The sequence below is a fragment of the Mauremys reevesii genome, linkage group 14, assembly GCF_016161935.1.
Source record: "Mauremys reevesii isolate NIE-2019 linkage group 14, ASM1616193v1, whole genome shotgun sequence".
Taxonomy (NCBI): domain Eukaryota; kingdom Metazoa; phylum Chordata; order Testudines; family Geoemydidae; genus Mauremys; species Mauremys reevesii.
In genome coordinates, this window is record NC_052636.1 from 16,352,721 (window position 1) to 16,376,148 (window position 23,428).

The 23,428-nt window shown below is 50.5% G+C and overlaps 1 protein-coding gene and 2 long non-coding RNA genes across 5 annotated transcripts in view; all 3 read left to right on the top strand.

Annotated features, from left to right (window-relative positions):
* LOC120381973 (zinc finger protein 850-like) overlaps window positions 1-23,428 on the top strand; it is a 754,134-nt gene that overhangs the window by 196,872 nt on the left and 533,834 nt on the right. The gene's annotated exons all lie outside the window — the stretch shown is intronic.
* On the top strand, window positions 1,822-23,053 carry LOC120381980. Of its 3 annotated transcripts, XR_005588201.1 has the most exons (5): window positions 1,822-1,844; window positions 20,060-20,251; window positions 20,361-20,408; window positions 20,770-22,259; window positions 22,519-23,053. It is a non-coding gene; the product is annotated as an uncharacterized LOC120381980 (long non-coding RNA). The 3 variants fall into 3 exon arrangements; XR_005588202.1 differs by lacking the exon at window positions 1,822-1,844 and having other exon boundaries at window positions 19,773-20,251; window positions 20,358-20,408; XR_005588200.1 differs by lacking the exon at window positions 1,822-1,844 and having other exon boundaries at window positions 19,773-20,251.
* Window positions 3,387-4,503, top strand: LOC120381984. Its single transcript, XR_005588208.1, has 3 exons — window positions 3,387-3,608; window positions 3,968-4,099; window positions 4,386-4,503. It is a non-coding gene; the product is annotated as an uncharacterized LOC120381984 (long non-coding RNA).

The window sequence follows — 23,428 nt, forward strand, 5'->3', positions numbered from 1 at the left end:
TATAGTCAAAGCACTGAACTCCTCACTTAAAGTCGCCCCGGTTAACGTTGTAACGTTGTTACGTTGCTGATCATATAGGGAACATGCCTGTTTAACATTGCGCAATGCTCCCTGTAGTGAGTCGGTGTGGCTCCCCTCCTGCCCAGCAGAGGGAGTGCCCTTGCAGACACATAAGTGGGCGGAGCCACCACCACCTGTCCCCGCCCCCTGGAAGTCAAGGGGCGGGACAGGAAGTAGAAAAGCTGGCCGCCAGAGCTCAGTCAGAGCCCAGCCGCCGCAGGGAGCAGACGTGCCATCAGGAGCTCCTGACTGGGAACTCTCCAGGGCCCGAGGCAGCTGTCCTGATTGGCCGGAGCTTCCTCGCGCCCGCTACCAAGAGGAACCACCGGAGCTTCCCTGGGCCCGGTACTGGGAGGAGCTGCCGGAACTCCCCCGTGCCCACTACGAAGAGGAGCTGTTGGAGCCTCCCCGTCCCTGCTGTTACCCATAGGAGCCGCCCGAGCACTCCTGGCCGGACTTCCCCGAGGAGCTGCCGGACCTGCCACCAAGCCCTGGCCTTGAGGAGCCTATGCTGATTGACTGGCCTGGACCCGGTGCCCTGGACGAGGTAAGCCCTGAGGGGGAAAGTGGAAGTAGCCCGGGGGTAGTCGACCCTTGTCAGGCTGCAGACGCAGAGGTCCCGATGTCAGTGTGTTGCGGTCAGGACCCCACTGACCAGCAGCGGTGACAGCTGCTGCTAGGGCCCCGGGCTAGGACACAGTGGAGTGGGTGGGCCTGTGTCCCCCCTGCCACCCCACTCATGGGTGGCAGTTTTCCCCCTCACCCAATGCTCCGGTCTAGGGACCTGGGCCTATATAACTACCGTTTGTTTGCTGCTGAGCCCTTGCATCCGAGGGACTGAGCTCCTTGTGCTGGTTGCTGCTGAGCCCCTGCAACCGAGGGCCTGAGCTTCCTAACCCTGTTTACTGTTGTTCAGCCGGTTCCACAGAAGACGTGGAGTGAGTCGGTGTGGCTCCCCTCCTGCCCTCAGGAGGGTCGAGCCCCGGCGCGATAGATTACACTCCCTTATTATGTTGCTTGGCAGCTGCCTGGTTTATGCAGTCCTTGCAGGAAGAGCAGCCCGTTTCAGCTAGCTGGTGGGGGCTTGGAACCAAGGTGGACGGGCAGCCCCCCATCAGCTCCCCGCCCCCCTAAGTTCCCTGTGCTCCGTTAGCTGGGGCTGGGTTTGTAAGAAAAGGTTCCCGACTAGTAGTTATGAGGGAGACAAGGTCCCCATTTTCAGGGGCTGCTCAGTTCTCTGGCCAGGAGCAGTGTGTCCTCTGCAGCGGAAGGTTAGATCCAGGAGAATGGCTGCAGGTGGAGAGTTGCTTGCCTTCCTCCTGTGTTTCTCTGTTCTCTAGTACGTTGGCCAACACACACCCTCTCTATGCTTGCCTTTCCTTATGCTGTCTACCTTCTTAGGACATGGGGAGGTGTGCTAGGTGTGCATCCGCACAGGTTAGGTCTTGGAAGCCGTGGAGGAGTAGGAGGGGACGAACACCATGTTGGGCAGTAGGCGTTAAAGTGGAGTGGTGACTGTTGGTGTTAACTCGGTCTCTGTTCGTCGAGTGGGGCCGATGCAGATGGGATGGAAGAGGGAGGCAGGGATGAGGCCAAGATTTCAAGCACCAATAGAGCTGTGTGTAGTTATGGCTCATGCTTGGCTTTTGCAGCTGTGCTTGCAGAGGAATTGTCCAGGAGCCCCAGCCCAAGGAGAAACTGGCAGAAGTGGATCTGAGCAGCTTGGACATCCTTCTAAGGAGACATGAACAGTCCTCAGCTTTCTGCCTTCTGAACAACTGGCTGTGAGTAAGTGGTCAGTGCTTTCAATTCCTTATCTGTACTTGCTGTAGTTTTCTTCACAGGCCATGTGCTTCCTCGTTGGGTACCGGGCACAGTGGTATTAAGGCTGGGGAAGGGACAGGAGTCTCCTGAGCAAAGTGACCATTTTGGGTGCAGTTACAATGGGTCCCTTCTAGTTGCAGGTGTAAAGTAGTAACGGGAGATGGTTTGAGGGCGGAGCTGTGGGATACAGGAGATGTGAAATGAAGAGACTATGCGACATTGCAGACCGAGATGCTATTTTTTTTTTCTTTTTCTCCCCTCTGCTGGGTTTAGTACTAAGGAATAAGAAGTCACACGTCAGAGTCTAGTGCCTCATGCGATGGCAAGTGAGTGAGAGCAGCGAGCCTGTGAGCATTGTTCAGGCCAGGCAAGAGCCGTACATCTGCGAGCCGAGGAGATGCTACTGTCAGTGAGATAAGTGTCTGTTTTGCTGAGGGTTCTGCTCACGGCCGATCTGACTCCAGGTAGAGACATCCTGTTAGCTGGGGCTGGGTTTGTAAGAAAAGGTTCCTGACTAGCTGTGGATACGAGGGAGACAAGGTCCCCGTTTTCAGGGGCTGCTCATTTTTCTATCCACAAGCAGTGTGTCCTCCGCAAGAGAAGGTTGGATCCAGGGGGATGCCTCGACCTGGCGAGCTCCTTCCCCATCTCCTTTGTTTCTCTCCCTCCCTCCCTCTCTCTTTCCTGTACTGTGTTGGCCAGCACACACTCTCTTTCCCTGTCTGTGTCCTTGCCTCTCCCTGTGCGTTCTCCCTTTATAGGACACGGGTAGGTGTGGATCCCCACAGGCTAGGTCTCGGGAGGCAGGAAGAAGTAGGAGGGGATGAAAATCATGTGGGGTCGTGGGTGCGAGAGTGGAGGCAGGTATTGTAAAATATCTAGCACGGTAGCATGTTGGACAGTGATGGCTCTTCCATATGTGGTTTGCTGTTCTTGCAGAGGCCCGCTCAAGGCCAATGGAGCCGCCCCAGACAGAGGAGAAGCATCTGGAGGAACCAGACCTGCACAATCTAGATGTTTTTCACTTGGCAGTGGAGCTAAGGAGTGCTCTTGTGATATTTGAGGAGCAGGTGTGTTTTTGTGAAATCTCTCTCTATCCAGTATCTGCTGTGATAGACCCAGGCAAGTTGGGAACAGCAGAGTAGTAGAAGGGAGATAAACCTGCCACTGGATAAGTAGTTTTCTGTTCCCTGAGTGACCAGAGCAGGGAGCTAATGAGAACACCTGACTCCAATTAACCTGCTAAGAGTCAGGTGAGGCTGTTAAGCATGTGACTCTTATTAAGCAGTCGGTGTTTGGAATCCCTCATCTGTACTCGCTTCAGTTTTGTTCAGAGGCTGTGAATTTCCTCGTTGAACACGGTGCTCTGTGGGTTTAGTACCAAGGGAAAAGAAGTGGAGGGTCAGAGTCTGCTCCCCTCATGCGATGGAAAGCAAGTAAGAGCGGGGAGACAGCGAACGTTACTGATGCCAGGCAAGAGCCGTCCAGCTTGGAGCCGAGTAGCCGTCACTGTCAGTGAGATAAGTGTCTTGTTAGGTGAGGGCTCTGCTCACTTCTCACTTGGCTTCAGGTACGGATGCCCAGTTAGCTACGGCTCAGTGTGTAACAAAATGAGCTGTGGATATGTGGGAGACAAGGTCCCCATTTTCAACATCAGCTCATTTCTCCGTTCACAAGCGGTGTGTCCTCTGCAGAAAAGCTTGGATCCAGGAGGATGATTCCAGGTGAGGAGTTGCTTGCCTTCCTCCCGTGTTAATCTCTCTCCTCTGTGTGTTGGCCAACACACTCTCTCTAAATCTGTCCTTGCCTCATTTTGCGTTGTCTTGCTTCATGGCACATGGGCAGGTGTGCTAGGTGTGCTCCCCACAGGCTTGGGTCTCGGGAGTAATGAAGAAGTAGGAGGGGACAAAAATTATGTGGGGTAGAAGGGATGAGAGTGGATTGGAGACTGTCGGTTTTGAGTCGGTCTGTGTTCATCAGGTGGGGCTGATGTAAATGGAATGGCAGAGGGAGCGAGAGATGAGGGCAAGATTTCACACACCTTCACAACTGTGTAATGCTGGATCATGCATGGCTTTTGCAGCTGCGCTGGTACAGGAATTGTCCAGGAACCCTACCCGGAGGAGAGACTCTCAGAAGTGAACCTGATCAGCCTGAACATCCTTCTAAGCAGACATGAACAGTCCTCAGCTTTCTGCCTCCTGCATAAATGGCTGTGAGTAAGCGCTGTACTTTTATTCACAGGCCGTGTGCTTCCTCGTTGGGTACAAGGCTCTGTGGGATTAAGGCTAGGGAGTGGCCAGAGTCTCCTGAGAAAGTGACTATTTTGGGTGCCGTTACAATGGGTATCTTCGACTTGCAGATGTAAAGCAGTAATGGGAGATGGGTTGAGGGTGAAGCTCTGGGATACGGGAGATGGGAAATGAAGAGACTATGCGACATTGCAGATGGAGATGCTATTTTTTTTGTTTTTCCCTCCTCTGCTGGATTTGATACCAAAGAAAAAGAAGTCATTTGCCAGTCTACTGCCCTCATGTGATGGAAAGCGAGCGAGAGCGATGAGACCGTGAGCATGGTTGATGCCACGCAAAAGCCGTCCATCTGGCAGCAGAAGAGCCGTCGCTGTCAGTGAGATAAGTGTCTGTTTTGGTGAGGGCTCTGCTCATGGCCCACGTTGATGCTGGTAGGGATGCCCCGTTAGCTAGGGCTGGGTTTGTAAGAAAAGGTTCCTGACTAGCTGTGGTTGTAAGAGAGACAAGGTTCCCAATTTCAGGGGCTGATGATTCCTCTGGTCAGGAGCAGTGTGACCTATGCAGCAGAAAGTAGCATCTAGAGGATGACTCCAGGTGTCGAGTTACTTGCCTTCCTCCCATGTTTCTCTGTCTTCTCTATTGTGTTGGCCAACACTCTCGCTCTTTCATTCTCTCTTCCTTGCCTTTCCTGGTGCTGTCTCTACGCAGGACGCGGGAAAAGGGTGCTAGGTGTGCATCCACACAGTCTACGTCTTTGGTACCCATGAAAAATTAGGAGGGTATGAAAATCATGCATATTAGTGGGTGCCACAGTGGAGCAGTGCCTGTGGGTGTTGACTTGGTCTTTAATCATCACCTAGGGATGATGTAGACCAAATGAGAGAGGGAGGCAGAGATTAGGGCAAGATTTCACGTACCTTCAGAGCTTTGTATAATGCTGTCTCATCCTTGGCTTTTGCAACTGCACTGGCAGAGGAATTGTCCAGGAGCGCTGTCTGGAGGAGAGACTCTCAAAAGTGGACCTGAACATCCTTCTAAGCAGACATGAACAGTCCTCAGCTTTCTGCCTCCTGCATAACTGGCTGTGAGTAAGCGGTCGGTGCCAGTGGAATACCTCATCTATACTCGGTGTAGTATTCTTCACAGGCCGTGTGTCTCCTTGTTGGGTGCGGGGCTCTGTGGTATTAAGGCTGGGGAGGGGCCAGAGTCTGCTACGCAGAGTGACTGTCGGGTGCTGTTGCAAGGGCTGCTTTTTGGCTGTAATGCTAAAGGTGTAATGGGAACAGTGTTGAGGGCGGAGCTCCCCCGTGTGGGAGAGGGGAAAAGAAGAGCCAACGTGACATTTGCCTACTGAGATGGTAACTTGCTTGTTTTTCTCCTTGTGCGGGGTTTAGTACCAAGGGAAAAGAAGTCACGTATCAATCTACTGTCCTCATGCGAAGGAAAGCGAGACCGACGAGACCGCGATCATTGTCGAAATCAGGCATTAGCTGTACATCTGGGAGCGGAGCAGTCACCGCTGTCAGTGAGATAAATGTCTGGTTTGGTGAGGGATCTGCTCATGGCCCACCTGGCTCCAGGTAGGGATGCCCCATTAGCTGGGGCTGGGTTTGTAAGAAAAGATTCCTGACTAGCTGCTGTTATGAGGGAGACAAGGTCCCCATTTTCAGGGGCTGGTTATTGGTCTGTTGACAAGCAGTGTGTCCTCTGCAGCAGAAGGTTGGATCCAGAGGGATGAATCCAGCTGGTGAGTTTCTTGCCTTGCTCTTTCTCTCTCTGTCTCTTCTCTAGTGTGTTGGCCAACACTTTTTCTCTCTCTATGTCCTTGCATCTCCTTGTGCTGTCTCCCCTCATAGCACACGGGCAGGTGTGTTACGTGTGCATCCTCACAGGCTAGGTCTCGGGAGCTATGAACAAGTAAGAGGGGATGAAAATCATGGAGAGTAGTGGGCACTAGAGTGGAGTGTAGACTGTCGATGTTGACTTGGTTACTGTTCATCAAGTGGGGCTGATGTAGATGGGATGGGAGAGGGAGGCGGGCATGAAGGCAAGATTAAATGCACTAATAGAGCTCTGTGTAGTGATGGTACTTACTTGACTTTATTAGTTTGCAGAGGAATCATCCAGGAGCCCTCGCCGGACGAGAATATGCAGAAGTGGACCTCAGCAGCCTGGACATCCTTTTAAGGAGACATGAATATTCCTCATCTTTCTGCCTTTTGCATAACTGCCTGTGAGTAAGAGATGAGCACTTTCAATTCCTCACCTCTGCTCGCTGTAGTTTGCTTCACAGGCCGTGTGCTTCCTCGTTTGTTATGAGACTCTGGGATTAAGGCTGGGGAAGGGACAAGAATCTCCTGAACAAAGTGACTATTTTGGGACAAAGTGTACTTAGATTTCCAGAAAGCCTTTGATAAGGTCCTTCACCAAAGGCTCTTATGTAAATAAAGTTATCACTGGAAAAGAGTGAAGATCCTTTCATGGATTGAGAACTGCTTCAAAGACAGGGAACAAAGGGTAGGAATTAATGGTAAATTTTCAGAATGGAGAGGGGTAACTAGTTGTGTTCCCCAAGGGTCAATGCTAGGACAAATCCTATTCAATTTATTCATAAATAATCTGGAGAAAGGTGAGGTGGCAAAGATTGCAGATGATACTAAATTGCTCAAGATAGTTTATGGGAACTTTTTGAAGTTATTCAGTGTTCATTGGATTTAACTAAGTGATTGGGCAACAAAATGGCAAATGAAATTTCATGTGGATAAATGTGAAGTAATGCACATTGGAAAAAAACAACCCCAACTATACATAAAATATGATGGGGGCTAATTTAGCTACAACTAATCAGGAAAGAGATCTTAGGGTCATCGTGGATAGTTTTCCGAAGATGTCCACGCAGTGTGCAGCGGCAGTCAAAAAAGCAAACAGGATGTTTGGAATCATTAAAAGAGGAATAGAGAATAAGGCAGAGAATATCTTGCTGTCCTTATATAAATCCATGGTACTCCCACATCTCGAATACTGGGTACAGATGTGGTCTCCTCATCTCAAAAAAGATATACTGGCATTAGAAAAGGTTCAGAGAAGGGCAACTAAAATGATTAGGGGTTCAGAATGGATCCCATATGAGGAGAGATTAAAGAGGCTAGGACTTTGCAGCTTGGAAAAGAGGAGATCAAGGGGGCATATGATAGAGGTGTATATAAAATCATGAGAGGTGTGGAAAAAGTGAATAAGGAAAAATAAGTTTACTTCCTATAATATAAGAACTAGGGGCCACCAAATGAAATTAATGGGCAGCAGGTTTAAAATAAATAAAAGGAAGTTCTTCTTCACGCAGCGCACAGTCAACCTGTGGAACTCGTGAAGGCCAGGACTATAACAGGGTTTAAAAGAGAACTGGATAAATTCGTATAGGTTAGGGCCATTAATGGCTATTAGCCAGGATGGGTAAGGAATGATGGCCCTAGCCTCTGTTTTTCAGAGGGTGGAGATGGATGGCAGGAGAGAGATCACTTGATCATTACCCATTGGGTTAATTTCCTCTGGGGCACCTGGCAATGGCCAGGATACTGGGCTGGATGGATCTTTTGGTCTGAGCCAGTTTGGCCATTCTTATGTTTTAATGGGTGCCTTTACAATGGGTGCCTTCCAGTTGCAATTGTAAAGTAGTAAAGGGAGATGGGTTGAGGGCTGGGATACGGGAGACGTGAAATGAAGAGACTACATGACATTGCAGTTGGAGATGCTAATTTTTTTTTGTTTCCCTCCCTCTGCTGAGATTAGTACCAAGGAAAAAGAAGTCACGGTCAGAGTCTACTGTCCTCATGCGATGGAAAGCGAGCGAGAGTGATGAGACCACGAGCATTGTCAAAGTCAAGCATTAGGCATGCATCTGGGAGCGGAGCAGCTACTGCTGTCAGTGAGATAAGTGTCCTGGTGAGAGCTCTGCTCACGGCCCACCTGGCTCCAGATAGGGATGTCTTGTTAGTTGGGCCTGGGTTTGTAACAAAATGTTCATGACTAGCTGTGGTTATGAGGGAGACTGGGTCCCCATTTTCAGGGTCTGCTCATTTCTCTGCTGACAAGCGATGTGTCCTCTGCAGAAAAGGTAGGTTCCAGGTGGCGAGTTGCTTGCCTTCCTCCCGTGTTTCTCTGTCTCTCTCTCTCTCTCTTCTCTAGTGTTGGCCAACACACTCTGTCAGTCTGTCCTTGCCTCTTTTTTTTCTGCTGTTTCACTTCATTGCACACAGGCAGGTGAGTTAGCTGTGTATCCCCAGAGGCCAGGTCTCGGGAAGCATGGCGAAGTAGGAGAGGACGAAAATAATGCAGGGAAGTGGGTGTGAGAGTGGAGGCAGGTACTGGAAGGTCTTGTGCACCTGTAGTGTTTTTGGCAGTGATGGCTCTTCCATAGGTGGTTTGCTGTTTTGCAGAGGGCAGCGGAGCATCTGCAGGAAGCGGACCTGCACAATCTAGCTGTTTCGCTTTGCAGTGGAGCCGAGGAGCGCTCTTGTAATGTTGGAGGAGCAGGTGCGTGTTTTTGTGAAATGACATTTCTCTATCCAGTATCTGCAGAGTGAGGTGCCTCGTGGAGAGCAGAGAGATGCTTCTCCTATCCATGGGATGGGTCCTGGGGAAGGTCCAGCTCTGCCTGTGGCTGGCAGTGGTCTGTGATTGTCCCTTTCCTGGAGGGCTGTAGCTCCTTAGGAGTGGTGAGTATTTTAGGCCCTGGGTAAGCTGAAGAAGAATAAAGGAGGGAGCAGCAGCCAGTGACGTGTGTCTCCGTTGTTCTTCCATGCACAAGTGGTGACCTAGCTTACAAGTGTTCTCTCTCTCTCTCTCTCTCTCCCTCCCTCCCCCTCTCTTTTCAGTTGTACTGAGATTGGTCAGATGAGAGATCGGCCAACCTGTGGCAGAGACCAAAGAAGGAGCAGCCACCCGGAGCCCATCCCTAGGGATGGAAGCCGGACAGTGATCTGCAGAGTAAGAGCAAATGGAAACTTGCTGAAGTTCAGTATTGAGGGAGGGCTGCAAATACTCTTGTCAATGGAGAGAATTTGTGAGTATGGGGAGGGCCCCTGAGGAAAAGCCTCAGCATCTCACGGGGGCACGATAAGCTCGGGGGAATCCTTTGTGCCCTCTCAAGGAATTGTCAGGTGCTATGGAGTCTTCCCAAAGTGCGATAACTCTTTATGGAGAGCCAGGAAGGTGACTACAGGTGCTGAGTTTGCCTCCTTCCTGTACGTGTATCTCTGCTCTCATATGTTGGCCAACATGTGCGCGCTCTCTCTTTCTGCCTCTCTCCTTGCATAGAACATGGGCAATGGTGGATGCTCACTGTCTAGGGCTGGAGAGCCTGCATCCCACTGGGGCATTGGGAGGGGGAAGAGAAGCATGATGGGTACTAGATCCTCCATTGGTAGTGGTGGGGGTGACTGTGGCAGTTGACTCTGACTCTGTTCATCAAGTGGGGCTGATGTACAGTGGGTGGGAGAGGGAGGGCAGCATCTCACACACCAATAGAACTTGGGGCAGTGATGGGTTGGATCACAGACACCCCCCTGGGAGCTGCCAACTGATGTGCCAAGTCTACCTCTGCCCCTGCTTTCCCTGCTAGCTCAGGACTCTAGCACCCTCTCTTGCTGAGCCAGATACTCCCATCTGCTCCAACATAGACCCAGGGTCTGAATTACTTGCCCCAAAGCTGCAGGTTTACCTGAAAACAGCTCACAGAAGTGTGCTTGTCTTTAGCACTCAGATGCCCAACTCCCAATGGTGTACACACACAAATAAATCCGTTTTACCCTGCATAAAGCTTATAGGGAGTAAACTCAAAAATAGTTCATCCTCCATAACACTGATAGAGAGAGATGCACAGCTGTTTGCCCCCCCTCCAGGTTAACTCTGGGTTAATTAATAAGTAAAAAGTGATTTTATCAATACGGAAAGTAGGATTTAAGTGGTTCCAAATAGTAACAGACAGAACAAGGTGAGTCACCGAGCGAATTAAAAAGCGCAAATCTATGTCTAATCAAACTGAACATAGATAATCTCACCCTCAGAGATGCTTCAGTAAGTTTTTTCCTCAGACTGGACCCCATCCAGGCTTGGGCACAATTCTTTCCCTGGTACAGCTCTTGTTCCAGCTCAGGTGGTAGCTCGGGGATTCTTCATGACTCCATGGAGCTATAAAGGTGTAATGGGAGATGGGAGAACAACCACCTACACAACACTGCAGATTCCGATGATAACTTCTGTTTTTCCCTCTTCTGTTGTGCTTAGTACCACGGAGAAAGAAGTGAAGGGTAAGAGCCCACCCCCGTTGTGAGATAGAAAGCACGAAGAGCCGGGAGACCACAAGCATTGTCGATGCCAGCCTATGGCGATGCCGTCGATCTGGGAGTGGAGCAGCCGTCACCATCAGTGAGATAAGTGTCTGGTTTGGGGAGGACTCCGGTAACGGCCCAGCTGCCTCCAGGCTGAGACTTGTCATTAGCTGGGGCTTGGTTTGTAGGAAAAGATTCCTGACCTGCTGTAGTTACGAGGGAGACAAGGTCCCCATTTTCAGGGGCAGGTCTTTTCTCTGTCCACAAACAGTGTGTAGGATGACTCCAGCTGTTGAGTTTCTTGACTCCATCCCACATTTTTCTCTCTCTCTCCTCTAATGTGTTGGCCAACACACTCTGTTTGTTTGTCTGTCTGTCTCTGTCCTTGCCTCTCCTTGTGCCGTCTCCCTTACTAGGACATGGGCAGGTGTGTTAGGTGTGCATCCCCACAGGCTAGGTCTTGTGAGCTATGAACAAGTAGGGGACCGAAATGATGCAGGGCAGTGGGCTCTAGAGTGAAGCGGTGACTGTGGGTGTTGACTGAGTCTCTGCTCTAGTGGGGCTGCTGTGGATGGGATGGGAGAGGGAGGCAGAGATGAGGGCAAGATTTCACGCATCAATTGTATTTTGTGTAGTGATGGCTCTTGCTTGGCTTATTTGCTGCACTTGCAGAGAAATCATCGGGGAGCAGCAGCAGGAGGCGAAACTAGCAGATGCGGACCTCAGCAGCCTGGACATCCTTCTAAGCACAGATTAACAGTCCTCAGCTTTCTGCCTTCCACGTAACTGGCTGTGAGTAAGCAGTCGGTGCTTCGAATTCCTCATCTGTTCTCGCTCCAGTTTTGTTCCTGGTCGGGTACATGGCTCTGTGGGGTTAAGAGGAGGGAAAGGCACAAGTCTCCTGTGCAGAGTGGCTATTTTGAGTGTAGGTGCAACAGGCTGCTTTCTAGTTGTGGTCCTGAAGGTGTAACGGAAGAAGGGTTATGGGTGCAGTAAATGGGAGAAGAACTTATGTGATGTTGCCAACTGAGATGCTAACTTGTTTGTTTCTCCTCCACCCCCTTGTGCTGGGTTCAGGACCAAGAGAAAAGAAGTGGAGGGTCAGCGTCGGCTCACCTCATGTTATGGAAAGCGAGTGAGAGCGACGAGATTGCAAGCATTTTGGATGCCAGGCAAGAGCCGTCCAGCTGGGAGTGGAGCAGCCACCACTGTCAATGAGATAAGTATCTGTTTTGGTGATTGCTCTGCTCACTGCCCACCTGAATCCAGATACAAATGCCCCATTAGCTGGGACTGGGTTTGTAACAAAATATTCCTGACTAGGTGTGGGTTCTGAAGGAGACAAGGTCCCAATTTTCAGGGGTTGCTCATTTCTTTGTTCACAAGCGCTGTGTCCTCTGCAGAAAAAGTTGGATCCAGGAGGTTGATTCCAGGTGGCGAGTTGCTTGCCTTCCTCCTGTGTTTTTTCTTTCTCTCTCTCTTCTCCAGTACGTTGGCCAACACACACCCTTTCTCTTTCTGTCCTTGCTTTTCCTTGTTCTGTCTCCCTTCGTACAACACGAGCACGTGTGCACCCCCACAGAGTAGGTCTCGGAAGCCATGATGAAGTAGGAGGGGATGAAAATTGTGCAAGGTAGCGGGAGTGGAGGGGTGACTGTCAGTGTTAACTTGCTCTCTGTTCATCAAGTGGGGTAGATGTAGATGGGCTGGAAGAGAGAGGCAGGGATGAGGGCAAGATTTCAAGCATCAACAGAGATGTGTGTAGTGATGGCTCATGCTTGGCTTTTGCAGATCCATTTCCAGAGGAATTTCCCAGGAGCCGTAGCCAGAGGAGAGGTTGGCAGATGTGGACATGAGGAAACTGAACATCCTTCTGAGCAGACACGAACAGTCCTCGGCTTTCTGCTTCCCGCATAACTGGCTGTGAGTTAGCTGTCGGTGCTTTGAATTCCTCATCTGTTCTTGCTGTACTTTTCTTCACGTGCCGTGTGCTTCCTCGTTGGGCATGAGGCTCTTTGGCATTAAGGTGGGGGAAGGGCCAAGAGTCTCCTGAGCAAAGTGACTATTTTGGGTGCAGTTACAATGGGTCCCTTCTAGTTGCAAGTGTAAAGTAGTGATGGGAGATGGGTTGAGGGCAGAACCGTGGGATACAGGAGCTGTAAAATGAAGAGACTACGCGACATTGCAGACGGAGATGCTGTTTTCTTTTTTTGCTTTTCTCCCCTCTGCTGGGTTTAGTACCAAGGAAAAAGAAGTCCCACGTCGGAGTCTACTGCCCTCATGCGATGGACAGTGAGTGAGAGCAGCGAGCCTGTGAGCATTGTTCATGCCAGGCAAGAGCCGTCCATCTGGGAGCCGAGCAGAGGCCACTGTCAGTGAGATAAGTGTCTGGTTTGGTGATTGCTCTGCTCACGGCTCAGCTCCTGGTAGGGACACCCCATTAGCAAGGTCTGGGTTTGTAAGAAAAGGTTCCTAACTAGTGGTTATGAAGGGGACAAGGTCCCCATTTTCAGGGGCTGGTCATTTCTCTGGCCAGGAGGAGTGTGTCCTCTGCAGCAGAAGGTTGGATCCAGGGGGAAGACTCCAGCTCGTGAGTTTCTTGACTCCCTCCCATGTTTTTTTCTCTGTCTCTCTCTCTCCTCTAATGTGTTGGCCAACACACACTCTGTCTGTCTGTCTCTCACTCTGTCTCTGTCCTTGCTTCTTCTTGTGCTGTCTCCCTTCATAGGACACGGATAGGAGTGCTAGGTGTGCATCCCCACAGGATAGATCTCGGGAGCTATGAACCAATAGGAGGAGATGAAAATCATGCAGGGTATTGGGTGCTAGAGTGGAGCGGTGTCTGTGGATGTTGACTCAGTCTCTGTTCGAGTCGAGCGGATGTAGATGGGATGGGAGACGGAAGCAGGGATGAGGGCAAGATTAAATGCACCAGTAGTGCTGTGTGTAGTGATGGTACTTACTTGACTTTATTAGTTTGCAGAGGAATCATCCAGGAGCCCTCACCGAACGAGAATATGCAGAAGTGGATGTGAGCAGCCTGGACATCCTTCTGAGGAGACCTCAACAGTCCTCAGGTTTCTGCCTTCTGCCTAACTGGCTGTGAGTAAGTGGTGAGTGCTTGGAATTTTTGTACTCACTGTAATTTTCTTCATAGGCCGTTTCCTTCCTTGTTTGGTATGGGGCACTGTGGGATTAAGGCTGGGGAAGAGACCAGAGTCATACTTGCCAACTTTCACTGGGTAGATAAGAACCCTGAATTCACAATATTCCAAAAATCAAGCTAATCCTATTTCCAATAAGGCCAAAACAAGCCAATTCCTAAGAACCCCAGCACTCAATGACTAGATCTCTCCTGGCGTGCAGACTGGGACTGTGGTGGGTCCGCTGTGCACCCCTGACTCTCTCCCCCCTTTGCCCCTGCTTGCCGGAAGCAGCAAGCTACAACGAGCAATAAGCTACAGGCCAAAACCAAGCCCGATTTGTATGTTTTATTTTCCCCCTTGAGATTTGGTGTGTGTGTGACCAGAGTCTGCTGTGCAAAGTGACTATTTCGGGTGTCATTGCAAGGGGTGCTTTCTACTTGCAGTCCTACCGGTGTAATGGGAATAGGGTTGAGGGTGGAGCCCCACTGTTTGCGGGTGGGGAAAATAAGCACCTACCCGAAGTTGCTGACTGAAAGGGTAACTGATTTGTTTTTGCCCCTTGTGCTGGGTTTAGTAGCAAGAGAAAAGAAGTCACAGGCCAGAGTCTACTGCCCTCGTGCAATGGAAAGAGAGCAAGAGCGATGAGTCTGCAAGCGTTGTTGATGCGACGCAGAAGGCGTCCATCTGGGAGTGGAACCGCCACCACTCTCAATGAGATAAGTGTCGTCTTTGGTGATCGCTCTGCTCAAGGCCCATCTTGCTCCCGGTAGGGACGCCCCGTTAGCTGGGGCTGGGTTTGTAAGAAAAGGTTCCTGACTAGTTGTGCTTACAAGGGAGACGATGTCCCCATTTTCAGGGGCTGCTCATGTCTCTGGCTAGGACCAGTGTGTCCTCCGCAGCATATTAAATCCAGGGGGATGACTCCAGCTGGTGAGTTTCTTGACTCCCTCCCACGTTTTTCTCTCTCTCCTCTAATGTGTTGGCCAACACACACTCTGTCTGTCTCACTCTCTCTCTGTCCTTGCCTCTTCTTGTGCTGTCTCCCTTCGTAGGACACGGGCAGGTGTGTTAGGTGTGCATCCCCACAGGCTAGGTCTTGTGAGCTATGAACAAGTAGGGGACCGAAATGATGCAGGGCAGTGGGCGCTAGAGTGAAGCGGTGACTGTGGGTGTTGACTGAGTCTCTGCTCTAGTAGGGCTGATGTGGGAGGCAGGGATGAGGGCAAGATTTCACGCACCAATTGAATTTTTTGTAGCGAGGGCTCTTGGTTGGCTTATTTGCTGCACTTGTAGAGGAATTGTCCAGGAGCAGCAGCCGGAGGAGAAATTGGCAGACGTGGGCCTGAGGAGCCTGGACATTCTTCTAAGGAGACATGAACAGTCCTCAGCTTTCTGCCTCGTGCATAACTGGCTGTGGGTAAGTGGTCGGTGCTTGGAATTCCTCATCTGTACTTGCTGTGATTTTCTTCACACTTTGTTTGCTTCCTTGTTGGGTGTGGGGCTCTTTGGGATTAAGGCTGGGGAAGGGACCAGAGTCACAGTTGCTAACTTTCACTGGGGAAATGAACACCCCGACTTTGACAATAAGCCAAAAATCAAGATAAACCCATTTGAAAACAAGGCCAAAACAAGCCAATCCCTAAGAACCCCAACACTCAATGACTAGATCTCCCCTGGCGTGCAGTCTGGGACTGTGGTGGACCCGCTGTGCACCTCAACTAGCCGTCCCCTTTGCTCCTCCTTGTCCGTGCTTGCTGGAAGCAAAAAGCTACAAGAAGCAATAAATTACAAGGCAAAAAGAAGCACAATTTCTACGTGTTTTCCCCACAGGTTTGGTGTGTCTGACCAGAGTCATCTGTGCAGAGTGACTATTTCAGGTGTCGTCGCAAAGGGTGCTTTCTACTTGTAGTCAGAAAGGCGTGATGGGAGGAGGGTTCAGGGCAGAGCCCCACCATGTGGGAGAGGCGAAAAGAAGCGGCTGCCCAACATTGCCAATTGAGATGGTGACTGACTTGTTTTTCCGCTGGATTTAGTACAAAGGGAAAAGAAGTGACAAGTCAGAGTCTACTGCCCCCATGCGATGGAAAGCGAGCGAGAGTGATGGGACTGCGAGAATTATTGATGCCTTGAAAAAGCCATCCAACTGGGAAGGGAACAGTCATCACTGTCAATGAGATAAGTGTCTGTTTTGGTGATTGCTCTGCTCACGGCCCACCTTGCTCCTGAAAGGGATGCCCCGTTTGCTGAGGCTGTGCTTGTAAGAAAAGGTTCCTGACTAGCTGTGGTTTGAGAGAGAGAGAGAGATGATCCCCATTTTTAGGGGCTGCTCAGTTTTCTGGCCAGGAGCAGTGTGTCCTACGCAGCAGAAGGTTACATCTAGGAGAAGGAGTCCAGGTGGTGAATTGCTTGCCTTTCCCTCGTGTTTCTCTCTCTCTTTTCTCTAGTGTGTTGGCCAACACTCTTTCTCAATCTGTCCTTGCTTTTCCTTGTGCTGTCTCCCTTCTTAGGATATCGGCAGGCGAGCTAGGTGTGCACCCCCACAGGTTGTGTCTTGGGAGCCATAAAGAAGTAGGAGGGGACGAAAATCATGCGGGGCAGTCGGTGTGAGACTGGAGCGATGACTGTTGGTGTTGTGGGGCTAAGACAGATCGAAAGCGACGCAGGGAAGAGGGCCTTAATTGGGCTCTATGTAGTGCAGGAGTTCTCAAACTGGGGTTTAGGTCCTGTCAGGGGGCCGCAAGGTTATTATTTGGGTGGTTGTGAAATGTCATCCTCCATCCTAAACATCACTTGGCTTCCAGCATTTATAATGCTGTTGAATATACAAAAAGTGTTTTTAATTTATAAGGGGAGGGTCACACTCAGAAGCTTTCTATGTAAAAGGGATCATCAGTACAAAAGGTTGAGAACCACTGGTGTAGTGATAGTTCTTGCTTGCTTGCCTTTATTAGTTTGCAGAGGAATTGTCCAGGAGTCTCAGCTGGAGAAGAAGCTGGCAGAAGTGGACCTGAACGGCCTGGACATCCTTCTAAGGAGACATGAACAGTCCTCAGCTTTCTGCATTCTCGATAACTGGCTATGAGTAAGAAGTCAGTGTTTTCAATTCCTTATCAGTACTCACTCTTGTTTCCTTCATAGGCCGTGTGCTTCCTCGTTGGGTACGAGGCTCTTTGGGATTAAGGCTGGGGAAGGGACAAGAGTCTCCTGAGCAAAGTGACTATTTTGGGTGCAGTTAAAATGGGTCCCTTCTAGTTGCAGCTGTAAAGTAGTAATGGGAGATAGGTTGAGGGCAGAGCTGTGGGATACGGGAGATGTGAAATGAAGAGACTACGTGATATTGCAGACGGAGATGGTAATTTTATTTTTTTTTCTTCCTTTTACTTCTTCCTTGGTACTAAACCCAGCAGTCACACATCAGAGTCTACTGTCCTCATGCGATGGAAAGTGAGTGAGAGCAGCGAGCCTGTGAGCATTGTTCATGCCAGGCAACAGCCGTCAATGTGGGGGTCGAGCAGACGCCACTGTCAGTGAGATAAGTGTCTGTTTTGCTGAGGGTTCTGCTCACGACCCATATGAGTTTCTTGCCTTTCTCTGTTTCTCTCTCTCACTCTCTTCTCTAGTGTGTTGGCCAACAATCTGTCTCTGTCCTTGCCTCTCCTTGTGCTGTCTCCCTTCATAGAACACGGGCAGGAGTGCTAGGTGTGCATCCCCACAGGCTAGGTCTCAGGAGCTATGAACAAATAGGAGGAGATGAAAATCATGCAGGATATTGGGCGCTAGAGTGGAGCGGTGTCTGTGGATCTTGACTCAGTCTCTGTTCATCGAGTCGAATCGTCCAGGAGCCCCAGCCGGATGAGAATGTCAGAAGTGGACCTCAGCAGCCTGGACATCCTTCTAAGGAAACAAGAATAGTCCTCAGGTTTCTGCCTTCTGCATAACTGGCTGTGAGTAAGGGCTCAGTGCTTTGAACTCAGTCATCTGTACTCACTGTAGTATTCTTCATTGACCATGTGGTTTCTTGTTGGGTACAGGGCTCTGTGGGATTAAGGGTGAGGGGCCAGAGTCTGCTGTGCAGAGTGACTCTGTGGGGTGTTGTTGTAAGAGGTGCTTTGTACTTTTAGTCCTAAAGGTGTAATGGGTAGAGGGCGGAACCCCGCCGTGCGTGAGAGGGGGAAAAGAAGAGCCTACGAGACATTTCTGACTGAGACGGTAGCTTACTTGTTTTATCCCCTGGTTTTAGAACCAAGGAAAAAGACGTCACATGTCAGTCTACTGCCCTTATGAGTGAGCGTGACGAGACTGTGAGCGTTGTTGGTGCCAGGCAGGAGCCATCCATCTGGGAGCAGAACAGCTGCTACTATCACTGAGATAAGTATCTGTTTTGCTGAGGGTTCTGCTCACGGCTCACCTGGCTACAGGTAGAGACACCCCGTTAGGTGGAGTGGGTTTGTAAGAAAAGGTTCCTGACTAGCTGTGGTTTTGAGGGAGACATGGTCCCCATTTTCAGGGGCTGATGATTTCTCTGGCCAAGATCGGTGTGTCCTCGGCAGGAGAGGGTTAGATCCATGAGGGATGACTCCAGGTGGTGAGTTGCTTGCCTTCCTCCTCTGTTTGTCTCTCTTTCTTCTCTAGTCTACTCTACTGTGTTGGCCAACACACTCTCTCTCTCTCTCTCTCTCTCTCGGCTGTCTCCCTTCATAGGGCACGGGCAGGAGTGCCATGTGTGCATCCCCTCAGGCTAGGTCTCGGGAGTTATGAACAAGTAGGAGGGGACAAAAATCATGCATCGTAGTGGGCGCTAGAGTGGAGGGGTGACTGTGGATGTTGACTGTCTCTCTTCAAGTGGGCCTGATGTAGATAGGATGGGAGAGGGAGGCAGGGATGAGGGCAAGATTACCTGCACCAATTGAATTTTGCGTAGTGATGGCTCTTGCTTCGCTCATTTCCTGCGCTTGCAGAGGAATTGTCCAGGAGCAGCAGCTGAAGGAGAAAATGGCAGACGCGGACCTGAGGAGCCTGGACATCCTTCTAAGCAGACATGAATGGTCCTCAGATTTCTGCCTCCCGCACAACTGGCTGTGAGTAAGCGGTCAGTGCTTGGAATCCCTCATCTGTAGTGGCTCCGGTTTTGTTCAGAGGCTCTGAATTTCCTCATTGGACACAGTGCTCTGTGGGATTCAGACGAGGCAAAGGCACAAGTCTCCTGTGCAGAGTGAGTATCTTGGATGTAGGTGCAGTGAGCTGCTTTTTAGTTGTAGTGCTAAAGCTGTAATGGGAGGAGGGTTGAGGGCGGAGCCCTGAGGTGTGGTAGATGGGAGAAGAAGAACCTATGCACGTTGCAGACTAAGATGCTAACTGATTGGTTTTTCCCCCTAGTGCTGGGTTTAGTACCAAGTGGAGAGTCAGAGTCCACTCCGCGCATGCCATGGAAAGGGAGCGAGAGCTGGGAGATTCTAAGCATTGTTGATGCCAGGGAAGAGCCATCCAGCTGGGAGTGGAGCAAGGACCACTGTCAGTGAGATAAGTGTCTTGTTAGGTGAAGGCTCTGCTGTGGTTACGAGGGAGACAAGGTCCCTAATTTCAGGGGCTGCTCAGTCCTCTGGCCAGTGTGTCCTCTGCAGCGGAAGGTTGGATCCAGGAGGATGACTCCAGGTGACAAGTTGCTTGCCTTCCTCCCGTGTTTCTCATTTTCTCGCTCTCTGTCTCTTTAGTGTGTTGGCCAACGCTCTCTTAATCTGTCCTTTCCTTGTGCCGTCTCCCTTCTTAGGACACAGGCAGGCCTGCGAGGTGTGCATCTCCACAGGTTAGGTCTTGAAAGCCCTGAAGTAGTAGGAGGGGACGAAAACCATGAGGGGTAGTGGGTGCGAGAGTGGAGCAGTGACTGTCAGTATTTTAATCGGTCTCTGTTCAAGTGGGGCTGATGTAGATGGGTGGAAGAGGGAGGCAGGATTGAGGGCAACATTTCAAGCACCATTAGAACTGTGTGTAGAGATGGCGCATGCTTGGCTTTTGCAGCTGCATTTCCAGAGGAATTGTCCAGGAGCTCGAGCCGGAGGAGAAACTGGCAGAGGTGGATCTGAGCAGCTTGGACACGGTTCTAACCAGACAGGAACAGTCCTCAGCTTTCTGCCTTCTGAACAACTGCCTGTGAGTAAGCGGTCAGTGCTTTCAATTCCTTATCTGTACTCGCTGTAGTTTACTTCACAGGCCTTGTGCTTCCTCGCTGGGTACAGGACACTGTGGTATTAAGGCTGGGGAAGGGACAAGAGTCTCCTGAGCAAAGTGACTATTTTGGGTGCAGTTACAATGGATCCCTTCTAGTTGCAGATGTATAGTAGTAATAAAAGATGGTTTGATGGCGGAGCCGTGGAATATGGGAGATGAAGAAACTACGTGACATTGCCGATGGAGATGCTAATTTGTTTGTTTTTCTCTTCTCTGCTGGGTTTAGTACCAAGGAAAAATAAGTCACATGTCAGAGTCTACTGCCCTCATGCAATGGAAAGTGAGTGAGAGCAGCGAGCCTGTGAGCATTGTTCATGCCAGGCAAGAGCCGTTCATTTGGGAGCCAAGCAGATGCCACTGTCAGTGAGATAAGTGTCTGTTTTGCTGAGGGTTCTGTTAACAGCCCATCTGACTCCAGGTACAGACGCTGGGGCTGGTTTGTCAGAAGAGTTTCCTGACTATCTGGGGATACAAGGGAGACAAGGTCCCCATTTTCAGGGGCTTGTCATTGCTCTGTTCACAAGCAGTGTGTCCTCCGCAGGAGAAAGTTGGATCCAGGAGGATGACTCCAGATGGTGAGTTACTTGCCTTTCTCCTGTGTTTTTCTCTCTCTCTCTCTCTTCTCTAGTGTGTTGGCCAACACTCTCTTTCTCTCTGTCTCTGTCCTTGCCTCTCCTTGTGCCGTCTCCCTTCATAGAACAGGGGCAGGAGTGCTAGGTGTGCATCCCCACAGGCTTGGTCTCGGGAGCTATGAACAAGTAGGAGGGGATGAAAATCATGCAGGATAGTGGGCGCTAGAGTGAGGCAGTGTCTGTGGATGTTGACTCAGTCTCTGTTCATTGAGTCTGGCGGATATAGATGGAATGGGAGAGGGAGGCAGGGATGAGGACATTCATAGAGCTCTGTGTAGTGATGGTCCTTGCTTGGCTTTATTAGTTTGCAGAGGAATCGTCCAGGAGCCCTCGCCGGAGGAGAATATTCAGAAGTGGATCTGAGAAGCCTGGACATCCTTCTAAGGAGACATGAATAGTCCTCGGGTTTCTGCATAACTGGCTGTTCCTCATCTGTACTTGCTGTAGTTTTCTTCACAGGCCGTGTGCTTCCTCCTTGGGTACGGGGCTCTGTGGCTGGGGAGGGCCCAGAATCTGCTCTGCGGAGTGACTGTTGGGTGCCATTAAGAGGGCCAATGCAGAGAGGAGAAAAGGGGCCTGAACCCTGATTACAGGGCGGTCACCCTTTCTTTAGTAAAATACTCCTCCTTTAAACTCGGTGCGGGGGGAAGTCCCCAATGTGAAAAGATCTGGAAATGAACGGGTAAGGGAGGGATCCTGCTGAGTGTCTCCTTTCCGATCAATCCTCCATCTCTTAGCGACACCCTTCCGGACTTACCTTCCTACCTCACCAAGAAAATAACTTGGTGCTCCCTAACCTTCACCAGAAAAGACCCCTCTTCCTTGTGACGCAGTCCTGTTAGTAGGGTTAGGTGCACCCACGTGCTGGCTCTGAATACCACATCATGTGCTTACAACACCTGAACATTAACACATTTCAGAAAGGATAGCCACATCAATCCCTTCAGACGTAGTCCTAGGAATCTCCTCTGTCTATCTCCAAAGAGACACAAGGCCTGGAATTTGGACACAGCTGAGGGAGCTGACCGAATGTCTACAGTTGAACACTCATCAGTGCGACGGTGTGTTTCTTGTGCACAAGAAAACAAAGGGTTAAAGTTGTGGTTGGTTGAGCGGTGTAAATTGGGCAGGGCAAAAGGACTTGAGGAAGGATGAGGTGGAAGTGAGGGTCTGAAAGGAGCCCCCCACCTCACCTGTTCATTTCCAGACAGAGTGACATTTGCATGGTTGGGCCATTTCTTGGCTGTTTTGAGAAAAGGGGCGCATTTTCCCACGGCTTCCACCATCCCCTTACAGCTGCCCCTTTGCTACACTATGTTGCATCTGACCTGGATAGGCCGCAAGTAAGATTTCATTTCAAATCTCAAAAAAGTCCAGTAGAAATAATTGTGGGGGAATTTCCTGTCACTAAGAGAAACGGAAGCTCAAGCCTTCTCAAGGGGTGGGGTGTCGCTCAGCCACAGGCAGAAAAAGGCTCCCCTAGTTTAAGCGTGCGAGGGATAAGACCTTACAGCCTGGTTACAGGGCAGTCATTTTGCCGGGCGTGTCAAAGTGACCTGTGGTTTAATTGGCTTGGCAAAGGAGACCCAAACCTTCCTTACAGGGTGGTCCTTAAGCCAGGGGCGTTCGAATGGGGCAGAGAGAAAAGCACTGTAAAGGAGAGACCTCCCTTCCCCCAGGAGAGCGTGGTCTCATTGTCCAGCAAGTGCCAGCGGCCCAAGAGGAGCTAGAAAGGGGAGACCTGCACCCTTCTCACAGGGATTGGTCAGTGGCAAAGAGCGTTTTAAAGGCTAGGTCCAGGGGCGGCTCTAGACCCGGTTGAGCTCCGCCCCGGACCTGCCGCAGCCATGACTGCGGCGGGTCCCGTCTTCCCCAGGCTCGGTTGAGCTCCCGCGGGCGCCCTGCGGCAGGTCCGCTGGTCGGGCTCCGGTGGACCTGCGCGGGGCATGCCGGCAGGAGCTCTCAACGGCGCGAGAGGGAGCGCGCGCGCGGGGGAGGAGCGGCGGCGCGCTGCCGGCGCTGCTTGGGCGCCACTGGCTAGAGAGCTGGCTAGGTCCTAAGGAGCTCAAAGCCACAGAGACCTTGTGGTGATCTGCGTGTAATGTAATATCTCATTGTAAGGTGACAAGGCAAGCAAGAGTTAATTAACTCACAAAGAATCAGAGGGGTAGCCATGTTAGTCTGGTTCTGTAGAAGCAGCAAAGAATCCTGTGGCACCTTATAGACTAACAGACGTTTTGCAGCATGAGCTTTCGTGGGTGAATACCCACTTCTTCGGATAACTCACAAACTGATCTTGACCCATGGCCAAACTTTAAAGACTGGTTAGGAAGATGTGTAAAGGAATAGAGGTTTGAAATGCAGCCTGCATTGTTAGAGATACAAGGGTAAATGTTAGCTCAGGTCTTGTCTATTGCTATAGCTGTGATTCAAAGATCAAAAAAGCAATATTAACATTTCGGAAGACACTGGAGTGAGATAACGTTATTGTCTATATCAGGGGTCAGCAACCTTTCACAAGTGGTGTGCTGAGTCTTCATTTAGTCACTCTAAAATTTATTACTGGCACGTGAAACCTTAATGTTTTTCAGAAGGTCTCTTTAGTTTCTATGTCTATATATTATATAACTAGTGTTGTAAAATAAACAAGGTTTTCAAAATGTTTAAGTAGCTTCATTTAAAATTAAATTAAAATGTTGATCTTACACCGCTGGCCTGCTCAACCTGCTGCTGGTCTGGGGTTCTGTTCCACTAGGCCGCCAGCAGGCTGTGCGGGGCCCTGCCCACAGACAGAGGGTAGCTACCTTCTCCCTGGTTCTGGCCCATTCTCTTCCTCTCTCTGCACTGAGCTGAGGGTGGGAGTGGACCGAGCACAAGGCTGGGGCTGAAGGGTCTGGCCCAGGAGCTAGAATGAGGGAGGTGGCTCAGGGTTGGGGCAGGAGGTCTGGGTGTGGGGACACTTA